The sequence below is a fragment of the Rhinoderma darwinii genome, assembly GCF_050947455.1.
Source record: "Rhinoderma darwinii isolate aRhiDar2 chromosome 5 unlocalized genomic scaffold, aRhiDar2.hap1 SUPER_5_unloc_10, whole genome shotgun sequence".
NCBI classification, from domain to species: Eukaryota; Metazoa; Chordata; class Amphibia; order Anura; family Rhinodermatidae; genus Rhinoderma; species Rhinoderma darwinii.
In genome coordinates, this window is record NW_027461766.1 from 259,228 (window position 1) to 273,801 (window position 14,574).

General features: G+C 47.7%; 10 non-coding genes across 10 annotated transcripts; all 10 read left to right on the forward strand.

Moving 5' to 3' along the window:
• The first annotated feature begins 358 nt into the window (after positions 1-358).
• LOC142684486 (U2 spliceosomal RNA) lies at positions 359-549 on the forward strand. The gene has a single exon (XR_012854106.1). It is a non-coding gene; the product is annotated as a U2 spliceosomal RNA (small nuclear RNA).
• Positions 550-1,841: 1,292 nt separating this feature from the next.
• On the forward strand, positions 1,842-2,032 carry LOC142684488 (U2 spliceosomal RNA). Its single transcript, XR_012854108.1, has one exon. It is a non-coding gene; the product is annotated as a U2 spliceosomal RNA (small nuclear RNA).
• Positions 2,033-3,332: 1,300 nt separating this feature from the next.
• Positions 3,333-3,523, forward strand: LOC142684490 (U2 spliceosomal RNA). Its single transcript, XR_012854109.1, has one exon. It is a non-coding gene; the product is annotated as a U2 spliceosomal RNA (small nuclear RNA).
• Positions 3,524-4,807: 1,284 nt separating this feature from the next.
• On the forward strand, positions 4,808-4,998 carry LOC142684491 (U2 spliceosomal RNA). Its single transcript, XR_012854110.1, has one exon. It is a non-coding gene; the product is annotated as a U2 spliceosomal RNA (small nuclear RNA).
• Positions 4,999-6,275: 1,277 nt separating this feature from the next.
• Positions 6,276-6,466, forward strand: LOC142684492 (U2 spliceosomal RNA). The gene has a single exon (XR_012854111.1). It is a non-coding gene; the product is annotated as a U2 spliceosomal RNA (small nuclear RNA).
• Positions 6,467-7,758: 1,292 nt separating this feature from the next.
• Positions 7,759-7,949, forward strand: LOC142684493 (U2 spliceosomal RNA). The gene has a single exon (XR_012854112.1). It is a non-coding gene; the product is annotated as a U2 spliceosomal RNA (small nuclear RNA).
• A 1,292-nt stretch (positions 7,950-9,241) lies between these two features.
• Positions 9,242-9,432, forward strand: LOC142684494 (U2 spliceosomal RNA). The gene has a single exon (XR_012854113.1). It is a non-coding gene; the product is annotated as a U2 spliceosomal RNA (small nuclear RNA).
• A 1,288-nt stretch (positions 9,433-10,720) lies between these two features.
• On the forward strand, positions 10,721-10,911 carry LOC142684495 (U2 spliceosomal RNA). Its single transcript, XR_012854114.1, has one exon. It is a non-coding gene; the product is annotated as a U2 spliceosomal RNA (small nuclear RNA).
• A 1,285-nt stretch (positions 10,912-12,196) lies between these two features.
• LOC142684496 (U2 spliceosomal RNA) lies at positions 12,197-12,387 on the forward strand. Its single transcript, XR_012854115.1, has one exon. It is a non-coding gene; the product is annotated as a U2 spliceosomal RNA (small nuclear RNA).
• Positions 12,388-13,663: 1,276 nt separating this feature from the next.
• LOC142684497 (U2 spliceosomal RNA) lies at positions 13,664-13,854 on the forward strand. The gene has a single exon (XR_012854116.1). It is a non-coding gene; the product is annotated as a U2 spliceosomal RNA (small nuclear RNA).
• The last annotated feature ends 720 nt before the right edge of the window (positions 13,855-14,574 follow it).

Below are 14,574 nucleotides of genomic sequence, written 5' to 3' on the forward strand. Positions count from 1 at the left end.
GCAGGCAGCACTGGACTGGACTGGATTACAGCTGATACAAGGTGTGAAGGAACAAGGGGTGGCTGTGGGCATGCACTTGCTGCCGCTGCCAGTGTTTATCTGCATGGCAGCAGGGCATTTGGGCGTTGCCAGGAAGGCGTTTTTATGTAGATTCCTCCTCTTTCAGCACTGCATTGTGGTGCAAGCAAAAGAAGCAAATCCTGTCTGGCTTCCTCTCCGGCCTTTATTCACCTCCCGTGTAGCTGTGAGTGTGTGAGCCTGCAGGGCCCCATGGAATTGCCTAGAAGTAGGCTGAATCGCTGCAAGGGCTGAACAGCAGTATCGGGCAGGCTCGGGCAACGCGCGGCCCGTTCGGGTTATCGCTTCTCGGCCTTTTGGCTAAGATCAAGTGTAGTATCTGTTCTTATCAGTTTAATATCTGATACGTCCCCTATCTGGGGACCATATATTAAATGGATTTTTAGAACAGGGAGATGGAAATAGAGCTTGCTCTGTCCACTCCACGCATTGACCTGGTATTGCAGTATTTCCAGGACCGGTGCACCCTTTCCTTATGTGTTGACTAAAAGCAGATTCCAAAAGTGTTTTTTGTCTTTGCTATTGTTTCTGTCTTTCTGAAGGGATCTCCCCTTTTAATCCCATTATTTCAACACCTGTTGGACAATGCATGAGTGATAATGAGCTCATTGATTAAATGCAATTAATGAATAGATTGCCACCTCTTGTTGTGTGTCGTCTGTGTTTCTGTGTTTCCGGCATTTCACATTGGAACACCTCATTCACCTTCCTTGTCTTCTCTCCGCCCTCCCTTTTAGGTAAGTTAAAGAGCTGCACCTGAGCCAGCCACTGATTGATTGATTGATTGATTGATTGATTGATTGATTGATTGATTGATTGATTGATGCAGCACAACAGTCAAATAGTGGAGTGGAGTAGGGGAACAGCAAACAGCCAATAAAGCAGCCCGCCCGCTCGCCTGCCCGCCACAATGGACCTACCTGTGTACACTAGATGGATGTGATGGAATGTACTGTCGTCCCTACATTTCAAGAAGAAGTAAGAATTGCAGTTGCAACAAAGCCTTGCTTGCCTACAAAGAGAGCAGCAATTTGGATTTGTTACTATGTTACCTAGAAGAATAACAAACTGTGCAAGGATGGAGGTTGTAGGAGCAAGGAGAAGTTGTCTGTAAAGTTGGTGGATGCCTATTTTCCATTTTGCAGTCCCTTGTCTCCCTCTTGTGGCCTCCTGGAGGCAACTAGCTGTGCAAAAAAAAGACAGCCTGGCGGCCGGCTGTTGCAGTGTTGCCCTCTCAGGCAACACTGAGTGACTGACTGAGCCTCACCGTCTTATATAAAGTTCAGACGGAACTTTGCACGTGTCATAGTGGAGCCCTCAGGATTCCAGAGCCAGCTTTCTGACATCATAATGGGGCCTCAGAGATAAAAGCCTGGGCCCAGGCAGTGTTGGTCAGTGCTGCTCAGCAGGCAGCACTGGACTGGACTGGATTACAGCTGATACAAGGTGTGAAGGAACAAGGGGTGGCTGTGGGCATGCACTTGCTGCCGCTGCCAGTGTTTATCTGCATGGCAGCAGGGCATTTGGGCGTTGCCAGGAAGGCGTTTTTATGTAGATTCCTCCTCTTTCAGCACTGCATTGTGGTGCAAGCAAAAGAAGCAAATCCTGTCTGGCTTCCTCTCCGGCCTTTATTCACCTCCCGTGTAGCTGTGAGTGTGTGAGCCTGCAGGGCCCCATGGAATTGCCTAGAAGTAGGCTGAATCGCTGCAAGGGCTGAACAGCAGTATCGGGCAGGCTCGGGCAACGCGCGGCCCGTTCGGGTTATCGCTTCTCGGCCTTTTGGCTAAGATCAAGTGTAGTATCTGTTCTTATCAGTTTAATATCTGATACGTCCCCTATCTGGGGACCATATATTAAATGGATTTTTAGAACAGGGAGATGGAAATAGAGCTTGCTCTGTCCACTCCACGCATTGACCTGGTATTGCAGTATTTCCAGGACCGGTGCACCCTTTCCTTATGTGTTGACTAAAAGCAGATTCCAAAAGTGTTTTTTGTCTTTGCTATTGTTTCTGTCTTTCTGAAGGGATCTCCCCTTTTAATCCCATTATTTCAACACCTGTTGGACAATGCATGAGTGATAATGAGCTCATTGATTAAATGCAATTAATGAATAGATTGCCACCTCTTGTTGTGTGTCGTCTGTGTTTCTGTGTTTCCGGCATTTCACATTGGAACACCTCATTCACCTTCCTTGTCTTCTCTCCGCCCTCCCTTTTAGGTAAGTTAAAGAGCTGCACCTGAGCCAGCCACTGATTGATTGATTGATTGATTGATTGATTGATTGATTGATTGATTGATTGATTGATTGATTGATGCAGCACAACAGTCAAATAGTGGAGTGGAGTAGGGGAACAGCAAACAGCCAATAAAGCAGCCCGCCCGCTCGCCTGCCCGCCACAATGGACCTACCTGTGTACACTAGATGGATGTGATGGAATGTACTGTCGTCCCTACATTTCAAGAAGAAGTAAGAATTGCAGTTGCAACAAAGCCTTGCTTGCCTACAAAGAGAGCAGCAATTTGGATTTGTTACTATGTTACCTAGAAGAATAACAAACTGTGCAAGGATGGAGGTTGTAGGAGCAAGGAGAAGTTGTCTGTAAAGTTGGTGGATGCCTATTTTCCATTTTGCAGTCCCTTGTCTCCCTCTTGTGGCCTCCTGGAGGCAACTAGCTGTGCAAAAAAAAGACAGCCTGGCGGCCGGCTGTTGCAGTGTTGCCCTCTCAGGCAACACTGAGTGACTGACTGAGCCTCACCGTCTTATATAAAGTTCAGACGGAACTTTGCACGTGTCATAGTGGAGCCCTCAGGATTCCAGAGCCAGCTTTCTGACATCATAATGGGGCCTCAGAGATAAAAGCCTGGGCCCAGGCAGTGTTGGTCAGTGCTGCTCAGCAGGCAGCACTGGACTGGACTGGATTACAGCTGATACAAGGTGTGAAGGAACAAGGGGTGGCTGTGGGCATGCACTTGCTGCCGCTGCCAGTGTTTATCTGCATGGCAGCAGGGCATTTGGGCGTTGCCAGGAAGGCGTTTTTATGTAGATTCCTCCTCTTTCAGCACTGCATTGTGGTGCAAGCAAAAGAAGCAAATCCTGTCTGGCTTCCTCTCCGGCCTTTATTCACCTCCCGTGTAGCTGTGAGTGTGTGAGCCTGCAGGGCCCCATGGAATTGCCTAGAAGTAGGCTGAATCGCTGCAAGGGCTGAACAGCAGTATCGGGCAGGCTCGGGCAACGCGCGGCCCGTTCGGGTTATCGCTTCTCGGCCTTTTGGCTAAGATCAAGTGTAGTATCTGTTCTTATCAGTTTAATATCTGATACGTCCCCTATCTGGGGACCATATATTAAATGGATTTTTAGAACAGGGAGATGGAAATAGAGCTTGCTCTGTCCACTCCACGCATTGACCTGGTATTGCAGTATTTCCAGGACCGGTGCACCCTTTCCTTATGTGTTGACTAAAAGCAGATTCCAAAAGTGTTTTTTGTCTTTGCTATTGTTTCTGTCTTTCTGAAGGGATCTCCCCTTTTAATCCCATTATTTCAACACCTGTTGGACAATGCATGAGTGATAATGAGCTCATTGATTAAATGCAATTAATGAATAGATTGCCACCTCTTGTTGTGTGTCGTCTGTGTTTCTGTGTTTCCGGCATTTCACATTGGAACACCTCATTCACCTTCCTTGTCTTCTCTCCGCCCTCCCTTTTAGGTAAGTTAAAGAGCTGCACCTGAGCCAGCCACTGATTGATTGATTGATTGATTGATTGATTGATTGATTGATTGATTGATGCAGCACAACAGTCAAATAGTGGAGTGGAGTAGGGGAACAACAAACAGCCAATAAAGCAGCCCGCCCGCTCGCCTGCCCGCCACAATGGACCTACCTGTGTACACTAGATGGATGTGATGGAATGTACTGTCGTCCCTACATTTCAAGAAGAAGTAAGAATTGCAGTTGCAACAAAGCCTTGCTTGCCTACAAAGAGAGCAGCAATTTGGATTTGTTACTATGTTACCTAGAAGAATAACAAACTGTGCAAGGATGGAGGTTGTAGGAGCAAGGAGAAGTTGTCTGTAAAGTTGGTGGATGCCTATTTTCCATTTTGCAGTCCCTTGTCTCCCTCTTGTGGCCTCCTGGAGGCAACTAGCTGTGCAAAAAAAAGACAGCCTGGCGGCCGGCTGTTGCAGTGTTGCCCTCTCAGGCAACACTGAGTGACTGACTGAGCCTCACCGTCTTATATAAAGTTCAGACGGAACTTTGCACGTGTCATAGTGGAGCCCTCAGGATTCCAGAGCCAGCTTTCTGACATCATAATGGGGCCTCAGAGATAAAAGCCTGGGCCCAGGCAGTGTTGGTCAGTGCTGCTCAGCAGGCAGCACTGGACTGGACTGGATTACAGCTGATACAAGGTGTGAAGGAACAAGGGGTGGCTGTGGGCATGCACTTGCTGCCGCTGCCAGTGTTTATCTGCATGGCAGCAGGGCATTTGGGCGTTGCCAGGAAGGCGTTTTTATGTAGATTCCTCCTCTTTCAGCACTGCATTGTGGTGCAAGCAAAAGAAGCAAATCCTGTCTGGCTTCCTCTCCGGCCTTTATTCACCTCCCGTGTAGCTGTGAGTGTGTGAGCCTGCAGGGCCCCATGGAATTGCCTAGAAGTAGGCTGAATCGCTGCAAGGGCTGAACAGCAGTATCGGGCAGGCTCGGGCAACGCGCGGCCCGTTCGGGTTATCGCTTCTCGGCCTTTTGGCTAAGATCAAGTGTAGTATCTGTTCTTATCAGTTTAATATCTGATACGTCCCCTATCTGGGGACCATATATTAAATGGATTTTTAGAACAGGGAGATGGAAATAGAGCTTGCTCTGTCCACTCCACGCATTGACCTGGTATTGCAGTATTTCCAGGACCGGTGCACCCTTTCCTTATGTGTTGACTAAAAGCAGATTCCAAAAGTGTTTTTTGTCTTTGCTATTGTTTCTGTCTTTCTGAAGGGATCTCCCCTTTTAATCCCATTATTTCAACACCTGTTGGACAATGCATGAGTGATAATGAGCTCATTGATTAAATGCAATTAATGAATAGATTGCCACCTCTTGTTGTGTGTCGTCTGTGTTTCTGTGTTTCCGGCATTTCACATTGGAACACCTCATTCACCTTCCTTGTCTTCTCTCCGCCCTCCCTTTTAGGTAAGTTAAAGAGCTGCACCTGAGCCAGCCACTGATTGATTGATTGATTGATTGATTGATTGATTGATTGATTGCAGCACAACAGTCAAATAGTGGAGTGGAGTAGGGGAACAGCAAACAGCCAATAAAGCAGCCCGCCCGCTCGCCTGCCCGCCACAATGGACCTACCTGTGTACACTAGATGGATGTGATGGAATGTACTGTCGTCCCTACATTTCAAGAAGAAGTAAGAATTGCAGTTGCAACAAAGCCTTGCTTGCCTACAAAGAGAGCAGCAATTTGGATTTGTTACTATGTTACCTAGAAGAATAACAAACTGTGCAAGGATGGAGGTTGTAGGAGCAAGGAGAAGTTGTCTGTAAAGTTGGTGGATGCCTATTTTCCATTTTGCAGTCCCTTGTCTCCCTCTTGTGGCCTCCTGGAGGCAACTAGCTGTGCAAAAAAAAGACAGCCTGGCGGCCGGCTGTTGCAGTGTTGCCCTCTCAGGCAACACTGAGTGACTGACTGAGCCTCACCGTCTTATATAAAGTTCAGACGGAACTTTGCACGTGTCATAGTGGAGCCCTCAGGATTCCAGAGCCAGCTTTCTGACATCATAATGGGGCCTCAGAGATAAAAGCCTGGGCCCAGGCAGTGTTGGTCAGTGCTGCTCAGCAGGCAGCACTGGACTGGACTGGATTACAGCTGATACAAGGTGTGAAGGAACAAGGGGTGGCTGTGGGCATGCACTTGCTGCCGCTGCCAGTGTTTATCTGCATGGCAGCAGGGCATTTGGGCGTTGCCAGGAAGGCGTTTTTATGTAGATTCCTCCTCTTTCAGCACTGCATTGTGGTGCAAGCAAAAGAAGCAAATCCTGTCTGGCTTCCTCTCCGGCCTTTATTCACCTCCCGTGTAGCTGTGAGTGTGTGAGCCTGCAGGGCCCCATGGAATTGCCTAGAAGTAGGCTGAATCGCTGCAAGGGCTGAACAGCAGTATCGGGCAGGCTCGGGCAACGCGCGGCCCGTTCGGGTTATCGCTTCTCGGCCTTTTGGCTAAGATCAAGTGTAGTATCTGTTCTTATCAGTTTAATATCTGATACGTCCCCTATCTGGGGACCATATATTAAATGGATTTTTAGAACAGGGAGATGGAAATAGAGCTTGCTCTGTCCACTCCACGCATTGACCTGGTATTGCAGTATTTCCAGGACCGGTGCACCCTTTCCTTATGTGTTGACTAAAAGCAGATTCCAAAAGTGTTTTTTGTCTTTGCTATTGTTTCTGTCTTTCTGAAGGGATCTCCCCTTTTAATCCCATTATTTCAACACCTGTTGGACAATGCATGAGTGATAATGAGCTCATTGATTAAATGCAATTAATGAATAGATTGCCACCTCTTGTTGTGTGTCGTCTGTGTTTCTGTGTTTCCGGCATTTCACATTGGAACACCTCATTCACCTTCCTTGTCTTCTCTCCGCCCTCCCTTTTAGGTAAGTTAAAGAGCTGCACCTGAGCCAGCCACTGATTGATTGATTGATTGATTGATTGATTGATTGATTGATTGATTGATTGATTGATGCAGCACAACAGTCAAATAGTGGAGTGGAGTAGGGGAACAGCAAACAGCCAATAAAGCAGCCCGCCCGCTCGCCTGCCCGCCACAATGGACCTACCTGTGTACACTAGATGGATGTGATGGAATGTACTGTCGTCCCTACATTTCAAGAAGAAGTAAGAATTGCAGTTGCAACAAAGCCTTGCTTGCCTACAAAGAGAGCAGCAATTTGGATTTGTTACTATGTTACCTAGAAGAATAACAAACTGTGCAAGGATGGAGGTTGTAGGAGCAAGGAGAAGTTGTCTGTAAAGTTGGTGGATGCCTATTTTCCATTTTGCAGTCCCTTGTCTCCCTCTTGTGGCCTCCTGGAGGCAACTAGCTGTGCAAAAAAAAGACAGCCTGGCGGCCGGCTGTTGCAGTGTTGCCCTCTCAGGCAACACTGAGTGACTGACTGAGCCTCACCGTCTTATATAAAGTTCAGACGGAACTTTGCACGTGTCATAGTGGAGCCCTCAGGATTCCAGAGCCAGCTTTCTGACATCATAATGGGGCCTCAGAGATAAAAGCCTGGGCCCAGGCAGTGTTGGTCAGTGCTGCTCAGCAGGCAGCACTGGACTGGACTGGATTACAGCTGATACAAGGTGTGAAGGAACAAGGGGTGGCTGTGGGCATGCACTTGCTGCCGCTGCCAGTGTTTATCTGCATGGCAGCAGGGCATTTGGGCGTTGCCAGGAAGGCGTTTTTATGTAGATTCCTCCTCTTTCAGCACTGCATTGTGGTGCAAGCAAAAGAAGCAAATCCTGTCTGGCTTCCTCTCCGGCCTTTATTCACCTCCCGTGTAGCTGTGAGTGTGTGAGCCTGCAGGGCCCCATGGAATTGCCTAGAAGTAGGCTGAATCGCTGCAAGGGCTGAACAGCAGTATCGGGCAGGCTCGGGCAACGCGCGGCCCGTTCGGGTTATCGCTTCTCGGCCTTTTGGCTAAGATCAAGTGTAGTATCTGTTCTTATCAGTTTAATATCTGATACGTCCCCTATCTGGGGACCATATATTAAATGGATTTTTAGAACAGGGAGATGGAAATAGAGCTTGCTCTGTCCACTCCACGCATTGACCTGGTATTGCAGTATTTCCAGGACCGGTGCACCCTTTCCTTATGTGTTGACTAAAAGCAGATTCCAAAAGTGTTTTTTGTCTTTGCTATTGTTTCTGTCTTTCTGAAGGGATCTCTTCTTTTAATCCCATTATTTCAACACCTGTTGGACAATGCATGAGTGATAATGAGCTCATTGATTAAATGCAATTAATGAATAGATTGCCACCTCTTGTTGTGTGTCGTCTGTGTTTCTGTGTTTCCGGCATTTCACATTGGAACACCTCATTCACCTTCCTTGTCTTCTCTCCGCCCTCCCTTTTAGGTAAGTTAAAGAGCTGCACCTGAGCCAGCCACTGATTGATTGATTGATTGATTGATTGATTGATTGATTGATTGATTGATTGATTGATGCAGCACAACAGTCAAATAGTGGAGTGGAGTAGGGGAACAGCAAACAGCCAATAAAGCAGCCCGCCCGCTCGCCTGCCCGCCACAATGGACCTACCTGTGTACACTAGATGGATGTGATGGAATGTACTGTCGTCCCTACATTTCAAGAAGAAGTAAGAATTGCAGTTGCAACAAAGCCTTGCTTGCCTACAAAGAGAGCAGCAATTTGGATTTGTTACTATGTTACCTAGAAGAATAACAAACTGTGCAAGGATGGAGGTTGTAGGAGCAAGGAGAAGTTGTCTGTAAAGTTGGTGGATGCCTATTTTCCATTTTGCAGTCCCTTGTCTCCCTCTTGTGGCCTCCTGGAGGCAACTAGCTGTGCAAAAAAAAGACAGCCTGGCGGCCGGCTGTTGCAGTGTTGCCCTCTCAGGCAACACTGAGTGACTGACTGAGCCTCACCGTCTTATATAAAGTTCAGACGGAACTTTGCACGTGTCATAGTGGAGCCCTCAGGATTCCAGAGCCAGCTTTCTGACATCATAATGGGGCCTCAGAGATAAAAGCCTGGGCCCAGGCAGTGTTGGTCAGTGCTGCTCAGCAGGCAGCACTGGACTGGACTGGATTACAGCTGATACAAGGTGTGAAGGAACAAGGGGTGGCTGTGGGCATGCACTTGCTGCCGCTGCCAGTGTTTATCTGCATGGCAGCAGGGCATTTGGGCGTTGCCAGGAAGGCGTTTTTATGTAGATTCCTCCTCTTTCAGCACTGCATTGTGGTGCAAGCAAAAGAAGCAAATCCTGTCTGGCTTCCTCTCCGGCCTTTATTCACCTCCCGTGTAGCTGTGAGTGTGTGAGCCTGCAGGGCCCCATGGAATTGCCTAGAAGTAGGCTGAATCGCTGCAAGGGCTGAACAGCAGTATCGGGCAGGCTCGGGCAACGCGCGGCCCGTTCGGGTTATCGCTTCTCGGCCTTTTGGCTAAGATCAAGTGTAGTATCTGTTCTTATCAGTTTAATATCTGATACGTCCCCTATCTGGGGACCATATATTAAATGGATTTTTAGAACAGGGAGATGGAAATAGAGCTTGCTCTGTCCACTCCACGCATTGACCTGGTATTGCAGTATTTCCAGGACCGGTGCACCCTTTCCTTATGTGTTGACTAAAAGCAGATTCCAAAAGTGTTTTTTGTCTTTGCTATTGTTTCTGTCTTTCTGAAGGGATCTCCCCTTTTAATCCCATTATTTCAACACCTGTTGGACAATGCATGAGTGATAATGAGCTCATTGATTAAATGCAATTAATGAATAGATTGCCACCTCTTGTTGTGTGTCGTCTGTGTTTCTGTGTTTCCGGCATTTCACATTGGAACACCTCATTCACCTTCCTTGTCTTCTCTCCGCCCTCCCTTTTAGGTAAGTTAAAGAGCTGCACCTGAGCCAGCCACTGATTGATTGATTGATTGATTGATTGATTGATTGATTGATTGATTGATTGATGCAGCACAACAGTCAAATAGTGGAGTGGAGTAGGGGAACAGCAAACAGCCAATAAAGCAGCCCGCCCGCTCGCCTGCCCGCCACAATGGACCTACCTGTGTACACTAGATGGATGTGATGGAATGTACTGTCGTCCCTACATTTCAAGAAGAAGTAAGAATTGCAGTTGCAACAAAGCCTTGCTTGCCTACAAAGAGAGCAGCAATTTGGATTTGTTACTATGTTACCTAGAAGAATAACAAACTGTGCAAGGATGGAGGTTGTAGGAGCAAGGAGAAGTTGTCTGTAAAGTTGGTGGATGCCTATTTTCCATTTTGCAGTCCCTTGTCTCCCTCTTGTGGCCTCCTGGAGGCAACTAGCTGTGCAAAAAAAAGACAGCCTGGCGGCCGGCTGTTGCAGTGTTGCCCTCTCAGGCAACACTGAGTGACTGACTGAGCCTCACCGTCTTATATAAAGTTCAGACGGAACTTTGCACGTGTCATAGTGGAGCCCTCAGGATTCCAGAGCCAGCTTTCTGACATCATAATGGGGCCTCAGAGATAAAAGCCTGGGCCCAGGCAGTGTTGGTCAGTGCTGCTCAGCAGGCAGCACTGGACTGGACTGGATTACAGCTGATACAAGGTGTGAAGGAACAAGGGGTGGCTGTGGGCATGCACTTGCTGCCGCTGCCAGTGTTTATCTGCATGGCAGCAGGGCATTTGGGCGTTGCCAGGAAGGCGTTTTTATGTAGATTCCTCCTCTTTCAGCACTGCATTGTGGTGCAAGCAAAAGAAGCAAATCCTGTCTGGCTTCCTCTCCGGCCTTTATTCACCTCCCGTGTAGCTGTGAGTGTGTGAGCCTGCAGGGCCCCATGGAATTGCCTAGAAGTAGGCTGAATCGCTGCAAGGGCTGAACAGCAGTATCGGGCAGGCTCGGGCAACGCGCGGCCCGTTCGGGTTATCGCTTCTCGGCCTTTTGGCTAAGATCAAGTGTAGTATCTGTTCTTATCAGTTTAATATCTGATACGTCCCCTATCTGGGGACCATATATTAAATGGATTTTTAGAACAGGGAGATGGAAATAGAGCTTGCTCTGTCCACTCCACGCATTGACCTGGTATTGCAGTATTTCCAGGACCGGTGCACCCTTTCCTTATGTGTTGACTAAAAGCAGATTCCAAAAGTGTTTTTTGTCTTTGCTATTGTTTCTGTCTTTCTGAAGGGATCTCCCCTTTTAATCCCATTATTTCAACACCTGTTGGACAATGCATGAGTGATAATGAGCTCATTGATTAAATGCAATTAATGAATAGATTGCCACCTCTTGTTGTGTGTCGTCTGTGTTTCTGTGTTTCCGGCATTTCACATTGGAACACCTCATTCACCTTCCTTGTCTTCTCTCCGCCCTCCCTTTTAGGTAAGTTAAAGAGCTGCACCTGAGCCAGCCACTGATTGATTGATTGATTGATTGATTGATTGATTGATTGATTGATTGATTGCAGCACAACAGTCAAATAGTGGAGTGGAGTAGGGGAACAGCAAACAGCCAATAAAGCAGCCCGCCCGCTCGCCTGCCCGCCACAATGGACCTACCTGTGTACACTAGATGGATGTGATGGAATGTACTGTCGTCCCTACATTTCAAGAAGAAGTAAGAATTGCAGTTGCAACAAAGCCTTGCTTGCCTACAAAGAGAGCAGCAATTTGGATTTGTTACTATGTTACCTAGAAGAATAACAAACTGTGCAAGGATGGAGGTTGTAGGAGCAAGGAGAAGTTGTCTGTAAAGTTGGTGGATGCCTATTTTCCATTTTGCAGTCCCTTGTCTCCCTCTTGTGGCCTCCTGGAGGCAACTAGCTGTGCAAAAAAAAGACAGCCTGGCGGCCGGCTGTTGCAGTGTTGCCCTCTCAGGCAACACTGAGTGACTGACTGAGCCTCACCGTCTTATATAAAGTTCAGACGGAACTTTGCACGTGTCATAGTGGAGCCCTCAGGATTCCAGAGCCAGCTTTCTGACATCATAATGGGGCCTCAGAGATAAAAGCCTGGGCCCAGGCAGTGTTGGTCAGTGCTGCTCAGCAGGCAGCACTGGACTGGACTGGATTACAGCTGATACAAGGTGTGAAGGAACAAGGGGTGGCTGTGGGCATGCACTTGCTGCCGCTGCCAGTGTTTATCTGCATGGCAGCAGGGCATTTGGGCGTTGCCAGGAAGGCGTTTTTATGTAGATTCCTCCTCTTTCAGCACTGCATTGTGGTGCAAGCAAAAGAAGCAAATCCTGTCTGGCTTCCTCTCCGGCCTTTATTCACCTCCCGTGTAGCTGTGAGTGTGTGAGCCTGCAGGGCCCCATGGAATTGCCTAGAAGTAGGCTGAATCGCTGCAAGGGCTGAACAGCAGTATCGGGCAGGCTCGGGCAACGCGCGGCCCGTTCGGGTTATCGCTTCTCGGCCTTTTGGCTAAGATCAAGTGTAGTATCTGTTCTTATCAGTTTAATATCTGATACGTCCCCTATCTGGGGACCATATATTAAATGGATTTTTAGAACAGGGAGATGGAAATAGAGCTTGCTCTGTCCACTCCACGCATTGACCTGGTATTGCAGTATTTCCAGGACCGGTGCACCCTTTCCTTATGTGTTGACTAAAAGCAGATTCCAAAAGTGTTTTTTGTCTTTGCTATTGTTTCTGTCTTTCTGAAGGGATCTCCCCTTTTAATCCCATTATTTCAACACCTGTTGGACAATGCATGAGTGATAATGAGCTCATTGATTAAATGCAATTAATGAATAGATTGCCACCTCTTGTTGTGTGTCGTCTGTGTTTCTGTGTTTCCGGCATTTCACATTGGAACACCTCATTCACCTTCCTTGTCTTCTCTCCGCCCTCCCTTTTAGGTAAGTTAAAGAGCTGCACCTGAGCCAGCCACTGATTGATTGATTGATTGATTGATTGATTGATTGATTGATGCAGCACAACAGTCAAATAGTGGAGTGGAGTAGGGGAACAGCAAACAGCCAATAAAGCAGCCCGCCCGCTCGCCTGCCCGCCACAATGGACCTACCTGTGTACACTAGATGGATGTGATGGAATGTACTGTCGTCCCTACATTTCAAGAAGAAGTAAGAATTGCAGTTGCAACAAAGCCTTGCTTGCCTACAAAGAGAGCAGCAATTTGGATTTGTTACTATGTTACCTAGAAGAATAACAAACTGTGCAAGGATGGAGGTTGTAGGAGCAAGGAGAAGTTGTCTGTAAAGTTGGTGGATGCCTATTTTCCATTTTGCAGTCCCTTGTCTCCCTCTTGTGGCCTCCTGGAGGCAACTAGCTGTGCAAAAAAAAGACAGCCTGGCGGCCGGCTGTTGCAGTGTTGCCCTCTCAGGCAACACTGAGTGACTGACTGAGCCTCACCGTCTTATATAAAGTTCAGACGGAACTTTGCACGTGTCATAGTGGAGCCCTCAGGATTCCAGAGCCAGCTTTCTGACATCATAATGGGGCCTCAGAGATAAAAGCCTGGGCCCAGGCAGTGTTGGTCAGTGCTGCTCAGCAGGCAGCACTGGACTGGACTGGATTACAGCTGATACAAGGTGTGAAGGAACAAGGGGTGGCTGTGGGCATGCACTTGCTGCCGCTGCCAGTGTTTATCTGCATGGCAGCAGGGCATTTGGGCGTTGCCAGGAAGGCGTTTTTATGTAGATTCCTCCTCTTTCAGCACTGCATTGTGGTGCAAGCAAAAGAAGCAAATCCTGTCTGGCTTCCTCTCCGGCCTTTATTCACCTCCCGTGTAGCTGTGAGTGTGTGAGCCTGCAGGGCCCCATGGAATTGCCTAGAAGTAGGCTGAATCGCTGCAAGGGCTGAACAGCAGTATCGGGCAGGCTCGGGCAACGCGCGGCCCGTTCGGGTTATCGCTTCTCGGCCTTTTGGCTAAGATCAAGTGTAGTATCTGTTCTTATCAGTTTAATATCTGATACGTCCCCTATCTGGGGACCATATATTAAATGGATTTTTAGAACAGGGAGATGGAAATAGAGCTTGCTCTGTCCACTCCACGCATTGACCTGGTATTGCAGTATTTCCAGGACCGGTGCACCCTTTCCTTATGTGTTGACTAAAAGCAGATTCCAAAAGTGTTTTTTGTCTTTGCTATTGTTTCTGTCTTTCTGAAGGGATCTCCCCTTTTAATCCCATTATTTCAACACCTGTTGGACAATGCATGAGTGATAATGAGCTCATTGATTAAATGCAATTAATGAATAGATTGCCACCTCTTGTTGTGTGTCGTCTGTGTTTCTGTGTTTCCGGCATTTCACATTGGAACACCTCATTCACCTTCCTTGTCTTCTCTCCGCCCTCCCTTTTAGGTAAGTTAAAGAGCTGCACCTGAGCCAGCCACTGATTGATTGATTGATTGATTGATTGATTGATTGATTGATTGATTGATTGATTGATTGATTGATGCAGCACAACAGTCAAATAGTGGAGTGGAGTAGGGGAACAGCAAACAGCCAATAAAGCAGCCCGCCCGCTCGCCTGCCCGCCACAATGGACCTACTTGTGTACACTAGATGGATGTGATGGAATGTACTGTCGTCCCTACATTTCAAGAAGAAGTAAGAATTGCAGTTGCAACAAAGCCTTGCTTGCCTACAAAGAGAGCAGCAATTTGGATTTGTTACTATGTTACCTAGAAGAATAACAAACTGTGCAAGGATGGAGGTTGTAGGAGCAAGGAGAAGTTGTCTGTAAAGTTGGTGGATGCCTATTTTCCATTTTGCAGTCCCTTGTCTCCCTCTTGTGGCCTCCTGGAGGCAACTA